General features: G+C 54.1%; 1 protein-coding gene across 2 annotated transcripts in view; it reads left to right on the top strand.

The window, feature by feature from the left end:
- The window catches only part of KDM5B (lysine demethylase 5B), an 856,576-nt gene that overhangs the window by 402,537 nt on the left and 427,919 nt on the right, over positions 1-26,120 (top strand). The window lies entirely within an intron of this gene.

Genomic DNA, 26,120 nt, shown 5'->3' with positions numbered 1-26,120 from the left:
AAGAAGGTAGAAAAGAAGCTAAGTTAATTTGTGAATTTTGCAGCAGCAGAATTACTGCTGTCTCGAAATAAATCAAAACAACTCCTTTCTAACTGGCCTACTTGAAGACGAAGCACTGGACATACTCTTCTTAACAGAAACTTGGCTAGGAGAACACTCCGACCCCGAAGTTATAGAAGCCATGCCACCTGGTTATTCTCTCTCCAGACTAGATAGGAAGGAGGGGAGGGGCGGAGGGATTGCCATTGCGATCAAAGCTCCGCTTGAATGTTCTCTATCACCCCTGCAGATTGACCACTGTGAAGCGGGTCTATTCACAATTATACTTGGGCCTCAACACTCTATATCTGGTATTCTTGTCTGTAGACCCCCAGGCAGGCTCTATGACTTCAGTACTAGCCTAGTGGAAGCGTCTGCCCACTTAGCCATAAGGAAGAGCAGAATTATGGTACTAGGAGGCATGAATGTCCATTTTGACGGCCAACTAGATAAAGAGGCAAAGGACATCAGGCAAGAGCTACAGTCCCTACAATTGGACTTAAAAAATAGTTCCCCCACCCATAAACATGGTCACCTATTGGACCCTGTATTCGGAAACTGGAGCGGAGTGAAAGTTCTAGCATCCTCACCGGTACCCTGGTCAGACCACTTTTTAATTCCTTTTCACATTTTGATATCAGAGCCTGAGATTAAAAAGGACAATAATAACCGTTACCAATGTCGTAAATGGAAAAACTTCTCACAAGAAACCTTTAATAAAATACTCGAGCTAGGGGGACAGCCAGGGGGCACGGACTGCGAAAGCGCATACCGTAGGTTAGAGGAACGCATCTTAACTGCCCTAGACACTACTGCCCTAATACGCACTATCAAGAGAGTTAATAGCAGAAAGAAAACCGCCCCATGGTTCACACCCGAGTTACAGGCTGCTGAATCTATCTGTAAAAAATTAGAACGGCAATGGCGCTTAGACTTCTGCCCTATAATCAAAACCCACTACAAAAAAGCACAAAAGGAATATAAAATCAAAATACGTACCACTAAGGCCATGCATTATAAATCCCGTATTGGGGAAGCAGAAAACTCCTCTGAGGAGCTCTTCAAAATTTTCAAGGAGATCTCAGTGATAGCCAATGATAACATTTCCCAAAACGACTCAGTGGAAACATGTAATAAAATAGCCAACTACTTTTCTGGAAAGATAAGAGACATCTATGCTACTTTCTCTGGAAATATGACATCTGGACATGATTTTGTAGAAAGGGAAGGAGCAAGCTCTGTGGAGGTATGCTTACAATGCTTCACGGTCCCCCCTCCAGAGATCCTTAATAGCATATGTAAAAGTATCAAATCAGGCTCCCCTCGTGACCCAGCTCCACCTAGGGTACTAGGAGAGAGCTTGACAGTACTGGAGCCGTTTTTCAGGCATGTGCTCCAGGTCTCCTTTGCTTCTGCCAAACTCCCGGAAGTATGGAAGAAAGCAATTGTTCTCCCGATCAAAAAGAAGCCGAATGTGAGCCACGAAACCCTTGAAAACCTAAGACCTATCTCCTTGTTATCCTATTTAGCGAAGGTGGCGGAGAAAGTGTCTAATACTCAGTTAGTGGCCCAGCTGGAAACAAACAATCTCCTTCACGCTTCTCAGTCTGGCTTTCGGCCTGGCTCCTCTACGGAGACTGCCAGACTGAAACCCTGCGACAAGGAGCAGATGCTGGACATACCATGGCACTTATCATGCTGGACCTCAGTGCTGGGTTTGACACTGTAGCACATTCCATCTTGCTACAGTGCCTAAACAAAGCTGGGGTCACTGAGTCGGCGCTGGGCTGGCTGAAAGCGTTTCTTACAGATCGTAGCTTTCAGGTACAGCGGGGATCTTTTTCCTCAGACAGCATAGCCTTAGAACAAGGGGTGCCTCAGGGCTCTGCCCTGAGCCCCACCTTGTTCAATCTATACATGGCGCCCTTAGCAGATGTGGTGCAATCGTACGGTGTAGAATTAGTTTCATACGCCGACGACACCCAACTGCTGATCTCTCTATCCCAAGCTCCAACCACTGCAGCTGCCAACTTCAAGGCCTGCATGCAGGACCTAGCAGGTTGGATGAATCACCACTGCTTGAAGCTCAATGGCTCCAAGACGGAGGTACTGGTGATAGGAGGGAATGACTCAAGCTGGACGGGGGACTGGTGGCCAAACTGTCTTGGCCCACTGCCTACTCGCTGTAAAGAAGCCAAGAATCTGGGTATTTGGGTTGATCCCAAATTATCATATGATGGCCATATTCACAGGTTAGTGGGAAAATGCTTCGGGGTATTAAAAACTCTCAATCGCACCCTGGACCTACTTCCCTTAGAGTCTAGACGAACCATGACCCAAGCTTTGGTGACCTCCCGTATAGATTATGGCAATGTGCTATTCCTGGGAACCACCGAAAAAAACTTGAGGCGTCTGCAGGTACTTCAAAATACTGCAGCACGCTTGGTCCCGAGACTACCCAAAAGAGCAGCATCTAAACCCACTCTTGCTGCTCTACATTGGCTCCCTATAAAAAAAAAGGATCCTATTCAAAGCACTCTTAATGTGCCACAGGATTATATGGCACAAAGCTCCACAGTATCTTAAGGACCTAGCCCACACATATGAGCCAAGTAGAGCACTTCGCTCTAAAGGGACAGGCCTACTCAAAATCCCCCGTGTTCAAAAAGCCAAATTGGGAGGCCGCTCTTTCAGAGTGCTAGCTGCCAACAAATGGAACTTACTCCCTGTGAACATTAGGATAGCAGAAACAGAACCCAAGTTCAGAAAACTTTTAAAAACCTATCTTTACACCTTATAGACTCTGTCTATTTGTCACGGTACTGTCTCTCTCTCCACAGCGCGGGGACACGCCGAGATGGCGTCACCATGCGCTCTACAAACCCCTTTATTATTATTATTTTATCTCCTTCAATCTGGAACTGCCCGTTTTCTTCTCGCAACCAGTCAGTAGCAGAAAGAGCTCTACACACATTAGATGTCAAGAGCATTGCTATACTACAAAGAAAGGACACAACGTACGTTATCTGTTCCTCCTAAAGCCCACTCTACAAGAAAAATAGGGTCTTCAATGGCATTTTTACGGAACATTTCCCTAGATGACATCTGCAGAGCAGCTACATGGTCTACACCGCACACATTCACAAAACACTATTGTGTAGATGTGCAAACAAAACAATAAGCTAATGTGGGCCAGGCTGTTCGCAAAACATTATTCCAAACTACTGACTGACTGACTGACTGAACCATTTGTAAAGCGCTCTTATGCCGAGGCGTCTTGGTGCTGTAGGACACAAGTGAGGCAAAGGGAGGTTACGGTAGCAGGAAGAGCCAGGTCTTCAAGGCCCTTCTGAACCTGGCTAACTACTGCAACAGATAGGGGTGGTCGCCGCTAAGAGTGGGTACTGCTATACAATCTATGCATAGAGTGCAATCTGCAGCTCATATGCCTAGAACGGAAAATGCTACTTACCAGTATGACTCTGTTCCTGGTATGTAGAGCAGCAGAGTTGCACACGCCCACCCGCCTCCCCGGCTACCCTTGTCTGTACCAGTATTATCTTAATTAGATACAAATTACATGGACATCCTTCCTTTTCTTGCAAAGCTCCATCATTTCCCTAATGGCGAAAAAGAACCTGGGGATGGAGCCGATGCCCATGCGCAATGTGGTCCCAAGGAGGAGTCACCTATTTCGTGACTTCCAAAGAAATTTGCAGGACAACAACAAACTGCAAAAATCCGGGCCGGACACTAGGTGGCGATCTATGCATAGTGTGCAACTCTGCAGCTCTACATGCCAAGAACAGATGCATACTGGTAAGTAGCATTTTCCTTTTCTCCTTAGGATTGCATTGACTGTTTTTTCTAAAGATTGTGGAGTTGTTTTGTATGGAACATTGACAAAACTGCAAATGTACTAAAAGTGATTTCCTTACCTTTTTGTCTAGGGAATGTCTTGGTGTGGTATCTAGGCATATCGCACTGATTAGCAAAAGTAATCTGAAGAGTAATCCAAGAAGTAACGTGTAAAGTAATTTACAAAGGAACTGAAAAGTAATTTCAAAACAGTAACCTACCTGTGATTCATTCAACTGCATTTGAACCTGTATTCAATTGAAAAACCGCACATAAGATTTTGCAAACCATTTATTTCACTTACCTGCTCCAGGCTTGGCTTGGTTCTAGAAATAAAAAAACTAAAATTTTCATACAAATCAAATTGGTCTGAGTTCAGTCTTTGAGTGTGTGACTTTTTCACGTTTTCAAGTTTAAGTTTATTTGATTTTGTTCTCGACTGAGAACAAAAAATATTTAATACATGATATATAAAATTTAGACAATAAGATAATAAAAATTGTATGACATCAATTTGCTGATTGTGTGTGTACAACAAATGCTTAACAATGCCCTCTGATAAAGCATTACTGTTCGCCCACACTATCACAATTGGAGAGTAAGGTGCTATCTACTTTTACCTTTACCTACCTTTGGGGTTCCACTGGACTCTGTGCACACTATACCTCATTTTGTTATAGTATATATAGAACCAACTTCCTATAGTCAGTGTGAGAAAGTGCCATATTTCTTGCATTGGTATGGCCCTGCTTTTTGCTGAACTGCTGATGTGCTTTGACTGAGTGTGCCCTGGGCTCCTGCCAACCAGGTACCCAAGGCCTGTGTTCCTTCCCTAAAGCTGTATTGAAACAAAACCCAATTGGCATCTCTTGCCACCTATCAGCCCCTTGTAAATGAAACCCTAGGTGCCCAGGGCCTGGTGACCAGTGAAGACCCAAAGGGGTCCAGCACTTATTGTGCCACCCTCAGGGTACAGAACTAAACAGTCGACATGGCGCACATCCCTGTGTGACATGCCCACAAACCCACTGCCCTGGCATACTTCAGTCACCCCTCTAGCTTGGTGCCCTATGCCAGTGGTGTGGGCACAGGTGCACGAGCCCTGTGCACCTACAGTACCCAAAGCCATTCCTGCGCACTGTAAGTGCAGTGATGCCATTAAGAGTATATGGTGCTGGGAGGTTGTCATTACAAACTCCACAGCACCATAATGGCTATACAAACTCCACAGCACCATAATGGCTACACTGAAGACTGATAAGTTTGGTACCAACCTTCTCAGCACATTAAACCTGCACTGATGCCAGTGTGGGATTTAATGTAAAATGCACCAGAGGGCATCTTAGAGATGCCCCCTGAAAACTAACCTACAATCCATGTCTGGTCTGAGTGGCTGCAGAGGCTGCCACACAGCAGACACGTTGCTGGACCCCTGGGTGGAGAGCCCCCGCTCTTCTGGTCCTGCAACAATGCATATCCTGGGCGAGGTACTAGGTCTCCTCCTCCAGGATGAGCCGGGGGAAGCTTAAAAGGCATGCCACTTCTATGAGCTTCTCCAGAGCATTTGCTATTCTCAGCAACTGGCCCCCGAAAGTTCCAACCCCCACTCCTGCGGGAAGACTGGCGGGAAACCATATGCCAGGAAGGGGGGTGTGAAAGCCTGTGCCAACCCCACCCCTCAGGTGGGAGAGGCAAGGTGAAGCACGACCCCGGGCTCCGGCCATCTTGAAGATGGGGTCCCCCCCAGCTGAAGGCGGGGAGAGTTACCCATCCTCTTGGGGACTCTCTTCGTCGAGGCGGAAAAACCGGGACAGGCCATCCGCGTTGGCGTGGTCAGACCCAGGCCGGTGTTCAACGGTAAAGTCCATACCTTGCAAGGAGATGGACCAGCGTAGCAGTTTTGGGTTTTCCCCCCGCATATGCATCAACCACTGCAGGGGTCGGTGGTCAGTCTGCACCCGGAAGTGGGTGCCAAAAAGGTAGGGTCGGAGCTTCTTGAGGGCCCATACCACAGCGAAGGCTTCCCTCTCTATGGTGCTCCAGCGTTGCTCCCGTGGTAGGAGTCTCCGGCTGATGAAGGCCACCGGTTGATCAAGGCCTTCGGTGTTCACCTGGGACAGGACCGCCCCAATGCCCTGGTCGGAGGCATCCGTCTGGACGACGAACTCCCGGCTGTAGTCTGGGGCCTGGAGTACAGGAGCGGAACACAGGGCGGCCTTTAGCTGTTCGAAGGCCGCTTGACACTCTGGGGTCCAGTTCACCTTCTTGGGCTGATTTTTCGACGTGAGTTCGGTGAGAGGCCCCACGATGGTACCATAGTCTTTCACGAACCTTCGGTAGTAGCCCGTGAGGCCCAGGAAGGCTCGCACCTCAGTTTGAGTGTTAGGGGGTTGCCAGTTCTGGATGGCGGCAATTTTCAGTTGAAGAGGGGCCACTAGACCGCTTCCCACTTGGTGTCCGAGGTAGGTCACTGACCCTTGTCCAATTTGACATTTGCTGGCCTTGATCGTGAGGCCAGCTCGCTGAAGGGCTTGCAACACTGCTTGGAGGTGGTGGAGGTGCTCGGTCCAGTGGTGGCTGTACACAGCGATGTCGTCCAGGTAGGCGGCGCTGAACTCTTCGAGCCCCGCCAGGACCTGATTGACGAGCCGTTGGAACGTCGCTGGGGCATTTTTCATGCCGAAGGGCATGACCGTGAAGTGATAGTGGCCATCGGGGGTGGAGAAGGCAGAACGTTCTTGTGCTCGGGGTGTGAGGCCGATCTGCCAATATCCTGCCGTTAGATCGAAGATGCTGAGGTAGCGGGCAGCGCCCATTCGGTCGACCAGTTCATCTGCCCGGGGGATGGGGTGTGCGTCCGTTCTGGTGACTTCATTCAGGCCCCGGTAGTCGACACAGAACCGGAGTTCGGGTGTGGTTCCGGGGGCGGCTGCTTTGGGGACCAGTACGACCGGGCTGGCCCATGGACTGTCGGAGGGCTCGATGACCCCGAGCGTGAGCATCTTAGTTACTTCCGCCTGGATGCAGGCCCGTACCCGATCAGGTACGCGGTAGGCCCGGTGGCGGATAGGAGGGCTGTCTCCGGTGTCCACATCGTGCACACACCAGGAAGTGACACCTGGGGTGAGGGAGAACAGGCTGGCAAACCGTGATAGGAGGGCTTGGCACTCTTGGCGTTGTTCCTGGGAGAGGGTCTCCGAGAGTCGGACCCCATCCACGGAGCCGTCTTGCTCCTGGGTCCGCAAGAGGTCAGGGAGAGGCTCGGAGTCGTCCTCAACCCCGTTGTCTGTGGCCATCAAGAGGCTGAGTTCTGTTCGTGCAAAGTGGGGTTTCAGTCTGTTGGTGTGGAGGACTCGGAGCGGATTCCGGGCGGACTCCATATCGATCAGATAGGTGGCGGGTCCCTTGCGCTCGATTACTTTGAAGGGTCCCGTCCATTTGTCTTGGAGAGCGCACGGTTCTGTGGGGGACATTACCCAGACCTGTTGCCCCGGCTCGAATTCAATAGATGAGGCGTTCTGGTCATACCATCTCTTCATGTCCTCTTGACTGGCCTCTAGGTTGGCTTTCGCTAGGTCTCTGAACCGCTGGGACTGGTTGCGGAGGGTGAGGAGGTACCGGAAGACATCTGGAGGACTCTTGGCCGGAGGCAACTCCCAGCCTTCTTTGATCAGGCTGAGTGGCCCCCGTACTGGGTGCCCATAGAGCAGCTCGAATGGGCTGAAGCCTAGGGACTTCTGTGGGACCTCCCGGTAGGCGAAGAGGAGGCACGGCAGCAGCACGTCCCACTGGCGACGGAGGGGTTCTTCCAATCCCCCGATCATCCCTTTTAGAGTGCGATTGAACCGCTCAACAAGTCCGTTTCCTTGGGGGTGATAGGGGGTCGTGAAGCGGTAGGTGACCCCACACTGTTGCCAGAGGGACTTCATGTATTTGGAAATAAAGTTCGTGCCTCTGTCACTGACGACTTCTCGGGGGAACCCCACACGGGAGAAGATCCCCATCAGGGCCCTGCCGACCACTGGGGCTGTGACGGTCCGGAGAGGAATAGCCTCAGGGTAGCGGGTGGCGTGGTCCACTAGTACTAGGATGAAGCGATGGCCTTGTCTTGTACGTGGGTCTAGGGGTCCCACAATGTCTATTCCGACCCTCTCAAATGGGGTCGTGACTACGGGAAAGGGTTGCAGGGGGGCCTTTAATTTGCGGCCGCTCTTCCCACTGGCTTGGCACGTGGGGCAAGATCGGCAATGCTGGTGCACATCGTTTCTCATTTTTGGCCAGAAGAAGTGGGTCACTAGGCGGCTGTAGGTTTTATCTTGTCCCAGGTGCCCTGCCAGGGGGACATCGTGGGCCAGATTTAGCAGGAAGTCTCTAAAGCGGAGTGGCACCACTAGTACTCGGTTGGCCCCCAGCTCGGCGATTCGTTGCTCGCTGTACAGTAGGTCATTGTCCCAGTAGACCCAATGAGTTCCGGAGGTATCCCCTGCGCTTTGGGCGAGCGCTTGTTGTCGGAGTCCCTCAAGGGAGGGACAGGTCTTCTGCTCCTGACGAAATTGTTCTTGTGTGGGCCCCCCTTCTTGAGCCCACTGGTCGAGATTAGCAAGGTCGGAAGGTTGAGCAGGTTCGAGGGGGATGCCCTGGTCGGGGGTCTCGGCGGGGGCGACCGGAGGCGGAGGCGCCGGCCATTCTGGTTCTTCCGGGTGATGGTTGGCACGGGCGGCCATAGACCGGGTGGTGACGCACGCCCAGTCTGGGACGCCCAACATCCCCAAGTGTTCTTTTCGCTCCACGGCTGCCCACGGGGAGCTTTCCAGGTCATTTCCGAGGAGGCAGTCCACGGGGGCGTCGTCTCGGACCGTTACTTTCAACATGCCGGAGACCCCTCCCCACTCAAAGGGGACGCAGGCCATCCGACACAGACTCTCCGAGTTGTCGGCTGATCGTACAGGGCAGAGAATGTTCGGTAGATATTGTTCTGGGGTCACCAGATGACAGCGGACGGCTGTCACACTGGCCCCGGTGTCTCGAAGGGCTTCGGCCCGTTGTCCATTGATGCTCACCCATTGGCTGTACTTCTGGGTGTTAGCGGGTAGGGGGACCCGCGGGACCATGTCTCTTCCCCCTAAGCACGCGAGAGTCATGGCGGCTGGCTCCCACCCTTGATACTCTTGCTCGTCTGTTTCTGGTTCCTCGGAGATCTGTTCTTCCCCTAGTGCCGCGGCGGCCACCTGGCGGGGTCTTGGGCTCGGATACTGCGGGCAGCTTGGGTCATTTGCATAGTGGCCTACTCGTTGGCATCGGTGACATGTAACATTGGCTCTGTATCCCGGTCGCGCCGGGGTGCTGCCCCGGTTGGCCGGGGGGGTGGTGCTGGTAGTGGGGGCGGCCGGAGTGTTGTCTCTTCCTCGTCCTTGGCCCCCTCCTCCTCCTCTGGATCGGTGGTGACCATTGTTGTTCCTGTTCTGCTCGTAGGACCCATTCCGGCCCACTCGGGTGATCTCCCACCGGTCAGCTTCGGCTGCGAGCTGCCGGGGATCGGTTAACTTGCTGTCGAGGAGGTGTTGGCGTAGTTCAATGAAGCAGTTGTTGGACAGATGCTCCCATACCATCAGATTGAACAACTGCTCGTAGGTCGTGACGTTGTTCCCTCTGATCCAGCCTTCGAAGGCTCGGCTGAAGTACGTTACATAGTCCACCCAAGTTGTACCTGGAATGCGTGTGCAGTCCCGGAACCTCTGACGGTACATCTCGGGCGTGAGGCCATAGCGAGTGAGGAGGGCCGCTTTCATATGGTCGTAGGAGGTCATCTGGTGGTCTGGGAGCTGTAACAGAGTATCGCGGCCCTCATTGAGGAATTTGCCCCATAGGCCGGCTCCCCAGTCGGCTCTATCGATCCGGTGCGCAGTCATCGCGATTTCATATGCCTTAAACCATTGCTGGATGTCGTCTTCTCGAAAATATTCTCGGACCACATCCTTGGGGATGTGCACTTTTTTGTCCGTGGTCCCGGGGGTGGACGGTCTGTCGGGCACCCCTAATTCTTTATTCTGTTTGCGCAGGTTGATCTCGGCTAGGTTCCGCTCGTGCTCGTACGTTAGTCTTTTTTCCTCGAGCTCCCTTTGCCTCTGTTTCTCCTCTCTTTCTTCTCGGAGGCGAAGGTGCTCTAAGTTTATTTTTTGCTCGGCCAATTTGAGTTCTATGTCCATCTTGAGTCGGGCCATTTCAAGTTCGTGTAGTCGGGCTTTTTCTCTTTCTTGGATCTCGTCTTGCGAGAGACCCGTTCTTTGCTCTTCAGGGGCCGTGTTGGTCTTTTTCGCGGTGCTTTGCTCCGGGGCTTCGACATCCCCGGTCTCTGCCCAAGATTCTAGGGCATGCTTAAAATCGTCCTTGGTACTTAGTCCGGTGGTAGCGATACCTAGTTCGATGCAGAACTGCTTTAGTTCACGATGGCTGTATTCCTCTAGTTTTTCCATTTGGAACTTCTCAGTTGATCCGCTCTCTTTAGTCGACATTGTTGTTCGTTGTGGGGTGAGCTACTCTCTGTACGTTATGCGGTGATTCGGATCGCGCCGCTGGCCACCAATGTTAGACGGACCGGGAGGGTCGGCCGAGATTACGGGGAGAGGTCTCCAGGGAGAGCCGTCTCCAACGACTGTACAGATAAGTAACTTCCCCCCCACAGACGGACACCACACAAGATTGAAGGTTAACGAGACTTTATATGCACTTCTTAGGTTACGTTGATATAATACAAGGAGGTCTGGACTCAGGGGTCCCCTCGGTTCTGATCTCTGGTTGAGGAAAAGGGTAGCGGGACAGTCTTAGTTACCAATGAGTTCAATAGCTCTCAATCCTCGAGCTCGGCGTGGTTGCTGATCGGGCCGTGGAGGAGCCAAGCAGGTCCCGAGATGGATGAAGGGTGGTCGGCGGGCCGTGGAGAAGCCAAGCAGGTCCCGATATGGATGAAGGATGGTCGACGGGCCGTGGAGAAGCCAAGCAGGTCCCGATGCAGATGACAGTTACAACGGTCCGCGGCCTCGCCAGCAGATCCGGACGACGGTGAAGGATGAAGGTTACGACGGCTGTGGCAGCGCCAACAGGCAGGATGATGGTGCACAGGACAGAGCTACGGCAGCGCCAGTAGTCCGTCCAGGATGAGTTCTTCTTTCGTCTCTCGACTCCAAGATACAACTGCCTTCCTGTTCTGGAGCTGCCCCAGTTATAGGGCTGGCGTGCTTTGATGTCCGGACCCTCGCACTTGGAGGTCGGGAGGTCCGGGATGAGGGAGTCCAGACACCCAGCAGGGGGGTGGAGCCAGCGCCCGGGGAGGCGATGGGCGAGCGGCACTGGCCGGGGGAGAACCATCGACACCTCTTTCTCCCATTGACTGGCCAAGTAGTTCGCTCGCCTCCTGGGTGGAGGGTGGTGCCGGAATGTCTGAGGCCGGGCTAGGCCCAGGGTTGAGGTCGATCGGGGGCCAGGCGGCCTCGTGGCGAAGTGTCCAAGATGGCGGCCCGGGCTGGGCGCGTGGGTCGGCCGTGGATCGGACCCACGAGGTTATCATGCTTGAGGGCAGGTGTCCCTGAGGGGACGTAGGACGTGCAATGGTGGTGTGTGGTGCTTGTATGACTGGCTCGGGCTTGGTCGAGCCGGGGGAGAGCGGCCCGTCATGTGGCCTGTCCAACAGGGAGCCCTGCCCAATCACAGCTAGGCTCCTGCCCCTCTCCCACAGGAGAGGAGCAGGCTAGGGAGTGTACCCACCCCAGGACAGAGACCTATTGGTCCCTGCCATTGCCCTACCTGTAACTCTCCGACATTTAGTATTTTTGGGGAACCTCGAACCTTCCTTCCTCAGATCCCGATAAGAAAAGAAGAAAGAAGATCTAGAAGAAGACCCGCCGTACAGGACGACACTCACTGACTTGGCCCCAGCCCTACCGGCCTGTCAATCCTGGAACCTGCTCCTGCTTAATTCCGGCGACTCCTGCGGACAGCAACCTTGGGACACCCGGAGGACCTGCCTGCCTTGACCCTCTTAAACACTGGGACTCCCATAAGCAGAGGCTCTGCTTCAACAACCACCCCCTGGTGCCAGCCAGGTAGCTCAAGACCTGCCCACTCTGCACCCGCCGTGCCCGGCCCGTGTCTGTGCCCGAGTGACCCAAGACCACGAGGACGACCCCCCCGGCGACTGAGACCTGAAGTCCAGTGCCCAAACACCCTCCTCGACCAATCGGAAGACGCCTGCAGCCTTAGAACCAGGGACCCCACCAACCGCGATCAGTCGAGGTTAAGATTCCCCACACCAAAAGACACCCCTGCACCCAGCTCCCTGCAGCCCCCTGTGCCTGCCTTTGGGGTACCTACCTCTTCTCCAAGATCCCAACTTACCTCTCGAAGTGGTGGTCGCACCTGAAGAATCACCGTCCCTGACCTGGGAGCCCAGTACTGGATTACAAAAGTAACAAGATCGTACTTTTAACAGCAACCTGAATTTTCTCCCATTAGATAACATTGCCAGTTTTTCATTGAAAAGTTTCTAAGTGTGAACTTTTAAAATAGCTTTATATTATCCAGTATTAGGGCTGTCTTTCATAGATTCACATGCCTGAATCAGTCCCCGGTACATAAAGACATTAATGTCCTATTAGACATAAAGAGAAATAGGCCTAAGGGCCTGACCTTAATAACATATCCTTGTCCTTTTGTAGAAAGGACCAAACTCTAGAGAAGAGCCAATCGGCTATCACCTCCCTCTAGAACCCTCCTGGAAGGAGCCTCAGTCCCTCAGATTTTCTACCGCACGTCGTGCTAAGGGAGTCTCCTCTGGGCTCTGCTTAGTTTTCTCTTCTCAGCTGGGTTTCCTGTGTTCACTGGTACTATTCTTGTTTTCTGGAAATATCTTCATGGAGGAGACACCAAAAAAGGGTCTTTTTAGGCCCTGTGGTTCCTGTGGGAAGAAAAGGCTGCATATAGATGACCAACATAAAAACTGTCTATATATCCTGTATCCAAATCTTTCTTCCAAGGATTGCAAGGTATGTCGTACCTTCTCCTCTAAAACCCTCAAAGATCGTGAGGGACGTCTCCTAATCTGGCTTCAGAGATTGAAAAATAGAGACCAGCTGGAATCTTCTGAAGAAAGTGAAGGCTCTTCAGTTTCTTCCAAATCTTCTCAGAAGAAACCAAGAGCGACTTCTCCTGGCCCTTCCACACAGCCTCCTCAAAAGAAGACACTGAAAGTCTTCAGAGGTCCACTCTAAGGTCGTTTCATCGAAGGTGTCCTCTCAGGAAGTTCCCACCTTCAAAAAGCCGACTTCGAGTCCGACGACATCGTCGACGACAGCTTCAACGGCGAAGAAAGCTGTTTCTTCAGTAAAGTATGTCACTACGTCGATGACTAGTGTTTCAACGTCGATGGCAACATCGTCCCTGACCTCGTTGACGGCAGGTAAGACTGTGCCGTTGACGATAAGCATCAAGAAGACGCAGTCGACGACGAAGCAGTCGACGCTGCGCTCGCCAACTACTGACTCATCGACTAGCTCTACGACAAAGACGTCGACGAAGACAACTTCGCGGGCACCGTCGACGAGGATACAGTCGTCAAGATCTCCAGCGATACCTGATGACAGCACCATTGACGAGAACACCAACAACTACATCATCCGTCGATGCCTCGTCGTCGACTACCACTCCGTCGACGACAATGGATCCAAGTTTGAAAAGCACTTATGTACACCTTAGGATCACAAAAAAGACGCTAACGCCGGATTTAACATCACCAAGTAGAGTCCAACCGCGGCCTACAGCATGTCTCTTTGAGGAGGAGGATTCAGATGAAGGGGACATGTTCGAAACTGCGACAAGCCCCTCTGAGCTTAATGTAAAATATAAGAAACTTCGGATGAAGATGAGGAGCAGGAGGAAGAATATCGTCCACCTCCTCCACCAATGGTTTGCCTTCCAGCCTCTTTAGTCTCGAACTTACAATACCTCATAACAGATTACAAACAGAGGTTTCCACAGTCACCTGCACCTCAACCCTCAGCAGTATCTCACCAAGGACACGGCCTCCACTTTTAAATTTACAGCCGGATCCAGTCAACTTATCACATCCTCCTTCTACCGATGAAAACTAGGAAGACCAGCATGAAGAGGGAGAGCTTCAATCTAACCACGATGAATGGGATGACTGTCATTCCCTGCCCTGCTTTTCCAGTACAGGCACAAGCGGACTCACCACCTAGAGACATTGGAGGGTTCCATAATGTCATTGAAAGGGCAGCTCAACATTTCCAAATCTCCTTGGTCTCTCTCCAGCAGGAATGCTTCTTATGTGATTTTAAGGAGCCCATAAAAAAATCTGTGAAATCGATACCTATTATAGAATACCTGTGGGGCAAGGTGTTCAAGTGATGCAGAACCCTTCCTCAGTACCTCCGGTAGTTCCTCGCTTAGACAAGAAGTATAGAGCGCCTGATACTGCGCCACCTTGTTTAATAGGACATCCCAAGCCGGACTTGGTGATTACACAGGCAGCTCAAAAGAAGTCCAAAAATCCTTCTGCCCCGTTGTCCGCTCCGCCAGATAAAGAAGGCTGAAGGCTGGACAATATTGGGAAATGTTTCTCAACAATATCTGCTCTGACAGTAAAGGCGCTCAATGCCTTGGCGCTTTTGGGACGTTACAACCGGCAGTTATGGTGAGACTTAGCCCCTTATCTAACGTCCTTCCCTGAGGAATCGAAGGAAGAAGCGAAAAAAATATTACTCGAAGGGGAACGCTCCGCGTCAGAAATAATAGACTGCGCGATAGATTTCGCAACAACTGGATTTTGCCAACTTGCCTGGGCAGCTGTTTTGAGACGTCAAGGTTGGCTGAAGGCAACTTCCTTTCGTCCCGAGATTCAGACGAAAATCTTGGATATGCCTTATGATGGCCAATTTCTCAGATTGATTAGGCGTTGCAGAGTATAAAAAAGGACACGGACACGGCCAGAGCATTGGGAACTCTACAATATAAAAGTCCGTCCTTTCGCGGCTCAAGAGGAAGAGGACAGTCCTCTTACGGGGGGGGATTATCAATATCAGTCATCATACTCTTCGAGGCAGCAACATTTGCCACAGTTTCAACAGCGCCAACAGCAGCACCAACAATCTTCGTATGGCAAAACGTCCTTTCGGGGTAAAAGCCAACGAAAAGGCAACGCTCCTAAACAATGACCTTTTCCTTCGGCCAGTCTCCAATTCCTCTGAGCCCTCAAAGATACCTAGAAAATTGGTAGAAAATTACCATGGACCGGTAGGTTCTACAATTAGTTCAATTCGGCCATTCATTAGTTCCTTCACATACCTCCCTGAACCCCTCCCCGACCTATGCTTCACAAAAATCTGCATCTGCTTCTCAGAGAGGTCTCTCTTATGATCCAGAAAGGGGCAATAGAAAAAGTCCCTCTGTCCCAACGAGGAAAAGGATTTTAATCCTGCTTCTTCCTAGTTCAGAAGAAGGAAAAGTGGAGGCCGATTTTAGACCTCAGAGCCCTCAACAAATTCCTAAAAAAGCATTGGAAATTCAATAGGTCTCAGATTTATTTGAGTTTGAGCTAATGGCATTGTAAATGGAAATGTCTTTTCGCCATGTGTTATGGAGTGTATGCATGTGGTGTGTAGTGGAATTATGTGGGTTGGATTTAATTGTGGCAATGGTGGCATGCTGCGCTTTAGATGAATATGTTTAAAAGTAAAGTGTGCCATACTGCGATTGCTACAATAGTTAATTGTGGATGCGTTAACAATTGATGTGTGGACTGATGGCTGGTGGTGTGTATGCCTGTAGAAAAAAGTGTGCATCGACGGCTGGTGGTGAGTGTGTGGTGGTGAGTGTGTGGAGTGGTGAGTGTGTGGTGGTGAGTGTGTGGAGTGGTGAGTGTGTGGAGTGGTGAGTGTGTGGAGTGGTGAGTGTGTGGAGTGGTGAGTGTGTGGAGTGGTGAGTGTGTGGAGTGGTGAGTGTGTGGAGTGGTGAGTGTGTGGAGTGGTGAGTGTGTGGAGTGGTGAGTGTGTGGAGTGGTGAGTGTGTGTGGAGTGGTGAGTGTGTGTGGAGTGGTGAGTGTGTGTGGAGTGGTGAGTGTGTGTGGAGTGGTGAGTGTGTGTGTGGAGTGGTGAGTGTGTGTGGAGTGGTGAGTGTGTGTGGAGTGGTGAGTGTGTGTGGAGTGGTGAGTGTGTGGGGAGTGGTGAGTGTGTGGGGAGTGGTGAGTGTGTGGGGAGTGGTGAGTGTGTGGGGAGTGGTGAGTGTGTGGGGAGTGGTGAGTGTGTGGGGAGTGGTGAGTGTGTGGGGAGTGGTGAGTGTGTGGGGAGTGGTGAGTGTGTGGGGAGTGGTGAGTGTGTGGGGAGTGGTGAGTGTGTGGGGAGTGGTGAGTGTGTGGGGAGTGGTGAGTGTGTGGGGGGTGGTGGTGAGTGTGTGGGGGTGGCGAGTGTCTGTGTGGGGGTGGCGAGTGTCTGTGTGGGTGGTGGCGAGTGTCTGTGTGGGGGTGGCGAGTGTCTGTGTGGGTGGTGGCGAGTGTCTGTGTGGGTGGTGGCGAGTGTCTGTGTGGGTGGTGGCGAGTGTCTGTGTGGGTGGTGGTGAGTCTGTGTGTGTGTGTGGTGGTGAGTCTGTGTGTGGTGTGGTGAGTGTGTGTGGTGTGGTGAGTGGGTGTGGTGAGTGTGTGTGTGGTGTGGTGAGTGTGTGTGTGTGTGGTGGTGGTGAGTGTGTGGTGGTGGTGGTGGTGGTGAGTGTGTGGTGGTGGTGGTGGTGGTGAGTGTGTGGTGGTGGTGGTGGTGGTGAGTGTGTGGGGGTGGTGGTGGTGGTGAGTGTGTGGGGGTGGTGGTGAGTGTGTGGGGGTGGTGGTGGTGGTGAGTGTGTGGGGGGGGTGGTGAGTGGGGGGGTGGTGGTGAGTGTGTGGGGGTGGTGGTGAGTGTGTGGGGTGGTGAGTGTGTGGAGTGGTGAGTGTGTGGAGTGGTGAGTGTGTGGAGTGGTGAGTGTGTGGAGTGGTGAGTGTGTGGAGTGGTGAGTGTGTGGAATGGTGAGTGTGTGGAGTGGTGAGTGTGTGGAGTGGTGAGTGTGTGGAGTGGTGAGTGTGTGGAGTGGTGAGTGTGTGGGGAGTGGTGAGTGTGTGGGGAGTGGTGAGTGTGTTGGGAGTGGTGAGTGTGTGGGGAGTGGTGAGTGTGTGGGGAGTGGTGAGTGTGTGGGGAGTGGTGAGTGTGTGGGGAGTGGTGAGTGTGTGGGGAGTGGTGAGTGTGTGGGGAGTGGTGAGTGTGTGGGGAGTGGTGAGTGTGTGGGGAGTGGTGAGTGTGTGGGGAGTGGTGAGTGTGTGGGGAGTGGTGAGTGTGTGGGGAGTGGTGAGTGTGTGGGGAGTGGTGAGTGTGTGGGGAGTGGTGAGTGTGTGGGGAGTGGTGAGTGTGTGGGGAGTGGTGAGTGTGTGTGGAGTGGGTGAGTGTGAGTGTGGGGGTGTGGTGGGGTGTGTGGTGAGTGGTGGGTGGGTGTGTGTGTGGGTGGTGGTGAGTGTCTGTGGTGGCGAGTGTCTGTGTGGGTGGTGGTGAGTCTGTGTGTGTGGGTGGTGGTGAGTCTGTGTGTGTGGGTGGTGGTGAGTCTGTGTGTGTGGGTGGTGGTGAGTCTGTGTGTGTGGGTGGTGGTGAGTCTGTGTGTGTGGGTGGTGGTGAGTCTGTGTGTGGTGTGGTGAGTCTGTGTGTGGTGTGTCTGTGTGTGTGGGTGGTGGTGAGTCTGTGTGTGTGGGTGGTGGTGAGTCTGTGTGTGGTGTGGTGAGTCTGTGTGTGGTGTGGTGAGTCTGTGTGTGGTGTGGTGAGTGTGTGTGGTGTGGTGAGTGTGTGTGTGGTGTGGTGAGTGTGTGTGTGGTGTGGTGTGGTGAGTGTGTGTGTGTGGTGTGGTGAGTGTGTGGTGGTGGTGAGTGTGTGGTGGTGGTGGTGGTGAGTGTGGTGGTGGTGAGTGTGTGGGGGTGGTGGTGAGTGTCTGGTGGTGGTGAGTGTGTGGTGGTGAGTGTGTGTGTGTGGTGGCGAGTGTGTGTGTGTGGTGGCGAGTGTGTGTGTGTGGTGGCGAGTGTGTGTGGTGGCGGTGGTGAGTGTGGTGGTGGTGGCAAGTGTGTGTGGTGGCGAGTGTGTGGTGGCGAGTGTGTGGTGGCGAGTGTCTGTGTGTGGTGGTGAGTGTGTGTGTGTGGTGGCGAGTGTGTGTGTGTGGTGGCGAGTGTGTGTGTGTGGTGGCGAGTGTGTGGTGGCGAGTGTGTGTGGTGGCGGTGGTGAGTGTGGTGGCGGTGGCAAGTGTGTGTGGTGGCGAGTGTGTGGTGGCGAGTGTGTGGTGGCGAGTGTGTGGTGGCGAGTGTCTGTGGGTGTGGTGGCGAGTGTCTGTGTGTGTGGTGGCGAGTGTCTGTGTGTGTGGTGGCGAGTGTCTGTGTGTGTGGTGGCGAGTGTCTGTGTGTGTGGTGGCGAGTGTCTGTGTGTGTGGTGGTGAGTGTCTGTGTGTGTGGTGGTGAGTGTCTGTGTGTGTGGTGGTGAGTGTCTGTGTGTGTGGTGGTGAGTGTCTGTGTGTGTGGTGGTGAGTGTCTGTGTGTGTGGTGGTGAGTGTCTGTGTGTGTGGTGGTGAGTGTCTGTGTGTGTGGTGGTGAGTGTCTGTGTGGTGGTGAGTGTGTGGGGGTGGTGTGTGGTGGTGAGTGTCTGTGTGTGTGGTGAGTGTGTGGTGGCGAGTGTGTGTGTGTGGTGGCGAGTGTGTGTGTGTGGTGGCGAGTGTGTGTGTGTGGTGGCGAGTGTGTGTGTGTGGTGGCGAGTGTGTGTGTGTGGTGGCGAGTGTGTGTGTGGTGGCGAGTGTGTGTGTGTGTGGTGAGTGTGTGTGTGTGTGTGGTGAGTGTGTGTGTGTGTGTGGTGAGTGTGTGTGTGTGGTGGTGAGTGTGTGTGTGTGGTGGCGAGTGTCTGTGTGTGTGGTGGCGAGTGTCTGTGTGTGTGGTGGCGAGTGTCTGTGTGTGTGGTGGCGAGTGTCTGTGTGTGTGTGTGTGGTGGTGAGTCTGTGTGTGGTGTGGTGAGTCTGTGTGTGGTGTGGTGAGTCTGTGTGTGGTGTGGTGAGTGTGTGGGGAGTGGTGAGTGTGTGGGGAGTGGTGAGTGAGTGTGTGGGTGTGGGTGGTGGTGGTGAGTGTGTGGGTGTGGGGGGTGGTGGTGAGTGTGTGGGGGTGGCGAGTGTCTGTGTGGGTGGTGGCGAGTGTCTGTGTGGGTGGTGGCGAGTGTCTGTGTGGGTGGTGGCGAGTGTCTGTGTGGGTGGTGGCGAGTGTCTGTGTGTGTGGTGGTGAGTCTGTGTGTGTGTGTGGTGGTGAGTCTGTGTGTGGTGTGGTGAGTCTGTGTGTGGTGTGGTGAGTCTGTGTGTGGTGTGGTGAGTGTGTGTGTGGTGTGGTGAGTGTGTGTGTGGTGTGGTGAGTGTGTGTGGTGTGGTGAGTGTGTGTGTGGTGTGGTGAGTGTGTGTGTGGTGTGGTGAGTGTGTGTGTGTGGTGGTGGTGAGTGTGTGGTGGTGGTGGTGGTGGTGAGTGTGTGGGGGTGGTGGTGGTGGTGAGTGTGTGGGGGTGGTGGTGAGTGTGGGGGTGGTGGTGAGTGTGGGGGTGGTGGTGAGTGTGGGGGTGGTGGTGAGTGTGTGGGGGTGGTGGTGAGTGTGTGGGGGTGGTGGTGAGTGTGTGGGGGTGGTGGTGAGTGTGTGGGGGTGGTGGTGAGTGTCTGGTGGTGGTGAGTGTGTGTGTGTGGTGGTGAGTGTGTGTGTGTGGTGGCGAGTGTGTGTGTGTGGTGGCGAGTGTGTGTGTGTGGTGGCGAGTGTGTGTGTGTGGTGGCGAGTGTGTGTGTGTGGTGGCGAGTGTGTGTGGTGGCGGTGGTGAGTGTGGTGGTGGTGGCAAGTGTGTGTGTGTGGTGAGTGAGTGTGTGTGGTGGCGAGTGTGGTGGCGAGTGTGTGGTGGCGAGTGTCTGTGTGTGTGGTGGCGAGTGTCTGTGTGTGTGGTGGCGAGTGTCTGTGTGTGTGGTGGTGAGTGTCTGTGTGTGGTGGTGAGTGTCTGTGTGTGTGGTGGTGAGTGTCTGTGTGTGTGGTGGTGAGTGTCTGTGTGTGTGGTGGTGAGTGTCTGTGTGTGTGGTGGTGAGTGTCTGTGTGTGTGGTGGTGAGTGTCTGTGTGTGTGGTGGTGAGTGTGTGGGGGTGGTGTGTGGTGGTGAGTGTCTGTGTGTGTGGTGGTGAGTGTCTGTGTGGGTGGGGGTGAGTGTCTGTGTGGGTGGGGGTGAGTGTCTGTGTGGGTGGGGGTGAGTGTGTGGTGGCGAGTGTGTGTGTGTGGTGGCGAGTGTGTGTGTGTGGTGGCGAGTGTGTGTGTGTGGTGGCGAGTGTGTGTGTGTGGTGGCGAGTGTGTGTGTGTGGTGGCGAGTGTGTGTGTGTGTGTGTGGTGAGTGTGTGGTGAGTGTGTGTGTGTGTGGTGAGTGTGTGTGTGTGGTGGTGAGTGTGTGTGTGTGGTGGCGAGTGTGTGTGTGTGTGGTGGCGAGTGTCTGTGTGTGTGGTGGTGAGTGTGTGTGTGTGATGCTGTTGGAGCTGAGTGTGTGGGGGTGGGGTGATTGCGTGGGGGTGGTATGTGGTGGTGAGTGTGTGTGTGTGTGGTGGTGAGTGTCTCTGTGTGTGTGGTGGTGAGTGTCTGTGTGTGTGGTGGTGAGTGTCTGTGTGTGTGGTGGTGAGTGTCTGTGTGTGTGGTGGTGAGTGTCTGTGTGTGTGGTGGTGAGTGTCTGTGTGGTGGTGAGTGTGTGGGGGTGGTGTGTGGTGGTGAGTGTCTGTGTGTGTGGTGAGTGTGTGGTGGCGAGTGTGTGTGTGTGGTGGCGAGTGTGTGTGTGTGGTGGCGAGTGTGTGTGTGTGGTGGCGAGTGTGTGTGTGTGGTGGCGAGTGTGTGTGTGTGGTGGCGAGTGTGTGTGTGGTGGCGAGTGTGTGTGTGTGTGGTGAGTGTGTGTGTGTGTGTGGTGAGTGTGTGTGTGTGTGTGGTGAGTGTGTGTGTGTGGTGGTGAGTGTGTGTGTGTGGTGGCGAGTGTCTGTGTGTGTGGTGGCGAGTGTCTGTGTGTGTGGTGGCGAGTGTCTGTGTGTGTGGTGGCGAGTGTCTGTGTGTGTGTGTGTGGTGGTGAGTCTGTGTGTGGTGTGGTGAGTCTGTGTGTGGTGTGGTGAGTCTGTGTGTGGTGTGGTGAGTGTGTGGGGAGTGGTGAGTGTGTGGGGAGTGGTGAGTGAGTGTGTGGGTGTGGGTGGTGGTGGTGAGTGTGTGGGTGTGGGGGGTGGTGGTGAGTGTGTGGGGGTGGCGAGTGTCTGTGTGGGTGGTGGCGAGTGTCTGTGTGGGTGGTGGCGAGTGTCTGTGTGGGTGGTGGCGAGTGTCTGTGTGGGTGGTGGCGAGTGTCTGTGTGTGTGGTGGTGAGTCTGTGTGTGTGTGTGGTGGTGAGTCTGTGTGTGGTGTGGTGAGTCTGTGTGTGGTGTGGTGAGTCTGTGTGTGGTGTGGTGAGTGTGTGTGTGGTGTGGTGAGTGTGTGTGTGGTGTGGTGAGTGTGTGTGGTGTGGTGAGTGTGTGTGTGGTGTGGTGAGTGTGTGTGTGGTGTGGTGAGTGTGTGTGTGTGGTGGTGGTGAGTGTGTGGTGGTGGTGGTGGTGGTGAGTGTGTGGGGGTGGTGGTGGTGGTGAGTGTGTGGGGGTGGTGGTGAGTGTGGGGGTGGTGGTGAGTGTGGGGGTGGTGGTGAGTGTGGGGGTGGTGGTGAGTGTGTGGGGGTGGTGGTGAGTGTGTGGGGGTGGTGGTGAGTGTGTGGGGGTGGTGGTGAGTGTGTGGGGGTGGTGGTGAGTGTCTGGTGGTGGTGAGTGTGTGTGTGTGGTGGTGAGTGTGTGTGTGTGGTGGCGAGTGTGTGTGTGTGGTGGCGAGTGTGTGTGTGTGGTGGCGAGTGTGTGTGTGTGGTGGCGAGTGTGTGTGTGTGGTGGCGAGTGTGTGTGGTGGCGGTGGTGAGTGTGGTGGTGGTGGCAAGTGTGTGTGTGTGGTGAGTGAGTGTGTGTGGTGGCGAGTGTGGTGGCGAGTGTGTGGTGGCGAGTGTCTGTGTGTGTGGTGGCGAGTGTCTGTGTGTGTGGTGGCGAGTGTCTGTGTGTGTGGTGGTGAGTGTCTGTGTGTGGTGGTGAGTGTCTGTGTGTGTGGTGGTGAGTGTCTGTGTGTGTGGTGGTGAGTGTCTGTGTGTGTGGTGGTGAGTGTCTGTGTGTGTGGTGGTGAGTGTCTGTGTGTGTGGTGGTGAGTGTCTGTGTGTGTGGTGGTGAGTGTGTGGGGGTGGTGTGTGGTGGTGAGTGTCTGTGTGTGTGGTGGTGAGTGTCTGTGTGGGTGGGGGTGAGTGTCTGTGTGGGTGGGGGTGAGTGTCTGTGTGGGTGGGGGTGAGTGTGTGGTGGCGAGTGTGTGTGTGTGGTGGCGAGTGTGTGTGTGTGGTGGCGAGTGTGTGTGTGTGGTGGCGAGTGTGTGTGTGTGGTGGCGAGTGTGTGTGTGTGGTGGCGAGTGTGTGTGTGTGTGGTGAGTGTGTGGTGAGTGTGTGTGTGTGTGGTGAGTGTGTGTGTGTGGTGGTGAGTGTGTGTGTGTGGTGGCGAGTGTGTGTGTGTGTGGTGGCGAGTGTCTGTGTGTGTGGTGGTGAGTGTGTGTGTGTGATGCTGTTGGAGCTGAGTGTGTGGGGGTGGGGTGATTGCGTGGGGGTGGTATGTGGTGGTGAGTGTGTGTGTGTGTGGTGGTGAGTGTCTCTGTGTGTGTGGTGGTGAGTGTCTGTGTGTGGTGGTGAGTGTCTCTGTGTGTGGTGGTGAGTGTCTCTGTGTGTGGTGGTGAGTGTCTGTGTGTGTGGTGGTGAGTGTCTGTGTGTGTGGTGGTGAGTGTCTGTGTGTGTGGTGGTGAGTGTCTGTGTGTGTGGTGGTGAGTGTTTGTGTGTGTGGTGGTGAGTCTGTGTGTGTGGTGGTGAGTGTCTGTGTGTGTGGTGGTGAGTGTCTGTGTGTGTGGTGGTGAGTGTCTGTGTGTGTGGTGGTGAGTGTGTGTGTGGTGGTGAGTCTGTGTGTGTGGTGGTGAGTGTCTCTGTGTGTGTGGTGGTGAGTGTCTGTGTGTGTGGTGGTGAGTGTCTGTGTGTGTGGTGGTGAGTGTGTGTGTGTGTGGTGGCGAGTGTGTGTGTGGTGGTGAGTGTCTCTGTGTGTGTGGTGGTGAGTGTCTCTGTGTGTGTGGTGGTGAGTGTCTGTGTGTGGTGGTGAGTGTCTCTGTGTGTGGTGGTGAGTGTTTGTGTGTGTGGTGGTGAGTCTGTGTGTGTGGTGGTGAGTGTCTGTGTGTGTGGTGGTGAGTGTCTGTGTGTGTGGTGGTGAGTGTCTGTGTGTGTGGTGGTGAGTGTCTGTGTGTGTGGTGGTGAGTGTCTGTGTGTGTGGTGGTGAGTGTCTGTGTGTGTGGTGGTGAGTGTCTTTGGTGGTGAGTGTCTGTGTGTGGTGCTGGTGGCGAGTGTGTGGTGGCGAGTGTGGTGGCGAGTGTGTGGTGGCGAGTGTGGTGGCGAGTGTGTGGTGGCGAGTGTCTGTGGGTGTGGTGGCGAGTGTCTGTGGGTGTGGTGGCGAGTGTCTGTGTGTGGTGGTGAGTGTCTGTGTGTGTGGTGGTGAGTGTCTGTGTGTGTGGAGGTGAGTGTCTGTGTGTGGTGGTGAGTGTCTGTGTGTGTGGTGGTGAGTGTCTGTGTGTTTGGTGGTGAGTGTCTGTGTGTTTGGTGGTGAGTGTCTGTGTGTGTGGTGGTGAGTGTCTGTGTGTGTGGTGGTGAGTGTCTGTGTGTGTGGTGGTGAGTGTCTGTGTGTGTGTGGTGGTGAGTGTCTGTGTGTGTGGTGGTGAGTGTCTGTGTGGTGGTGAGTGTGTGGGGGTGGTGTGTGGTGGTGAGTGTCTGTGTGTGTGGTGGTGAGTGTCTGTGTGGGTGGGGGTGAGTGTCTGTGTGGGTGGGGGTGAGTGTCTGTGTGTGTGGTGGTGAGTGTCTGTGTGTTTGGTGGTGAGTGTGTGTTTGGTGGTGAGTGTCTGTGTGTTTGGTGGTGAGTGTCTGTGTGTGTGGTGGCGAGTGTCTGTGTGTGTGGTGGCGAGTGTCTGTGTGTGTGGTGGCGAGTGTCTGTGTGTGTGTGGTGGCGAGTGTGTGTGTGGTGGCGAGTGTCTGTGTGTGTCTGTGTGTGTGGTGGCGAGTGTCTGTGTGTGTGGTGGCGAGTGTCTGTGTGTGTGGTGGTGAGTGTCTGTGTGTGTGGTGGTGAGTGTCTGTGTGTGTGGTGGTGAGTGTCTGTGTGTGTGGTGGTGAGTGTCTGTGTGTGTGGTGGTGAGTGTCTGTGTGTGTGGTGGTGAGTGTCTCTGTGTGTGGTGGTGAGTGTCTGTGTGTGTGGTGGTGAGTGTCTGTGTGTGTGGTGAGTGTGTGGGGGTGGGGGTGATTGCGTGGGGGTGGTATGTGGTGGTGAGTGTCTGTGTTTGGTGGTGAGTCTGTGTGTGTGGTGGTGAGTGTCTGTGTGTGTGGTGGTGAGTGTCTGTGTGTGTGGTGGTGAGTGTCTGTGTGTGTGGTGGTGAGTGTCTGTGTGTGTGGTGGTGAGTGTCTGTGTGTGTGGTGGTGAGTGTCTGTGTGTGTGGTGGTGAGTGTCTGTGTGTGTGGTGGTGAGTGTCTGTGTGTGTGGTGGTGAGTGTCTGTGTGTGTGTGGTGGTGAGTGTGTGTGTGTGATGCTGTTGGAGCTGAGTGTGTGGGGGTGGTGGTGGTGGTGAGTGTGTGATGCTGTTGGAGCGGAGTGTGTGGGGGTGGTGGTGGTGGTGAGTGTGTGGGGGTGGTGGGTGTGTGGTGGTGGTGAGTGTGTGGGGGTGGTGGGTGTGTGGTGGTGGTGAGTGTGTGGGGGTGGTGGGTATGTGGGGGTGGTGGGTGTGTGGGGGTGGTGTGTGTGTGTGTAGTGGGTGGTGGTGGTGTGTGGTGGTGAGTGTGTGTGTGGTGTGTGTCTGTGTGGTGTTATGTGATCCTCTGTGAGACACCGGGGCCTGTCGTCTGGAATGGAAGCTTTGGTCAGATGGGGGAGCATGGAAATGTTGCGCTCCTGTGAAAGAGCTGGCAGGTGATTGGGTTCCCCCTTAGGAGCCAAAGACTATGAAAGCAGTGCCCCTGTCTTTAACACCACCACACCAGTGTGCCTCCAGTAACATGTGCCAGGTCGTCTAGGTGCCTAGAACAACGTCCCAGTGAAAGCACTGGTCTTTACTGGCACCAAAGCACGCCATTTGTGCTAACCCTGAACACTCACACACTGTTCACCCTACACACTCACACACTGTTCACCCTACACACTCACACACTGTTCATCCTACACACTCACACACTGTTCACCCTGGACACTCACATACTGTTTGCCCTGGACACTCACATACTGCTCGCCCTGGACACTCACATACTGCTCACCCTGGACACTCACATACTGCTCGCCCTGGACACTCACATACTGCTTGCCCTGGACACTCGCATACTGCTCGCCCTGGACACTTGCACACTGCTCACCCTGCACACTCGCACACTGCTCACCCTGCACACTCGCACACTGCTCACCCTGCACACTCGCACACTGCTCACCCGCACACTGCTCACCCTGCACACTCGCACACTGCTCACCCTGCACACTCGCACACTGCTCACCCTGCACACTCACACACTGCTCACCCTACACACTCCTCACCCTGCACACTCACACAACGTTCACCCTGCACACCTACACACTGCTCTCCCTACACACCCACATACTGCGCACCCTGCACACCCACACATTGCTCACCCTGCACACTCACACACTGCCCACCCTGCACACTCACACTGCTCACCCTACTCACTGCTCACCCTGCACACTCACACACTGCTCACACTCACACACTGCTCACCCTTCACACTCACAAACTGCTCACCCTGCTCACCCTGCACGCTCACACCCTGCTCACCCTGCACGCTCACACCCTGCTCACCCTGCACGCTCACACCCTGCTCACTCACACACACTCACACAACGTTCACCCTGCACACCTACACACTGCTCTCCCTACACACCCACATACTGCGCACCCTGCACACCCACACATTGCTCACCCTACACACTCTCACACTGCTCACCCTACGCACTCACACACGGCTCACCCTACACACACACACACACACACTGCTGGCCCTGGACACTCACATACTGCGCA

Source organism: Lissotriton vulgaris, chromosome 5, assembly GCF_964263255.1.
Source record: "Lissotriton vulgaris chromosome 5, aLisVul1.2, whole genome shotgun sequence".
Lineage (NCBI taxonomy): Eukaryota > Metazoa > Chordata > Amphibia > Caudata > Salamandridae > Lissotriton > Lissotriton vulgaris.
This window is presented reverse-complemented; position numbering and strand designations above follow the sequence as displayed.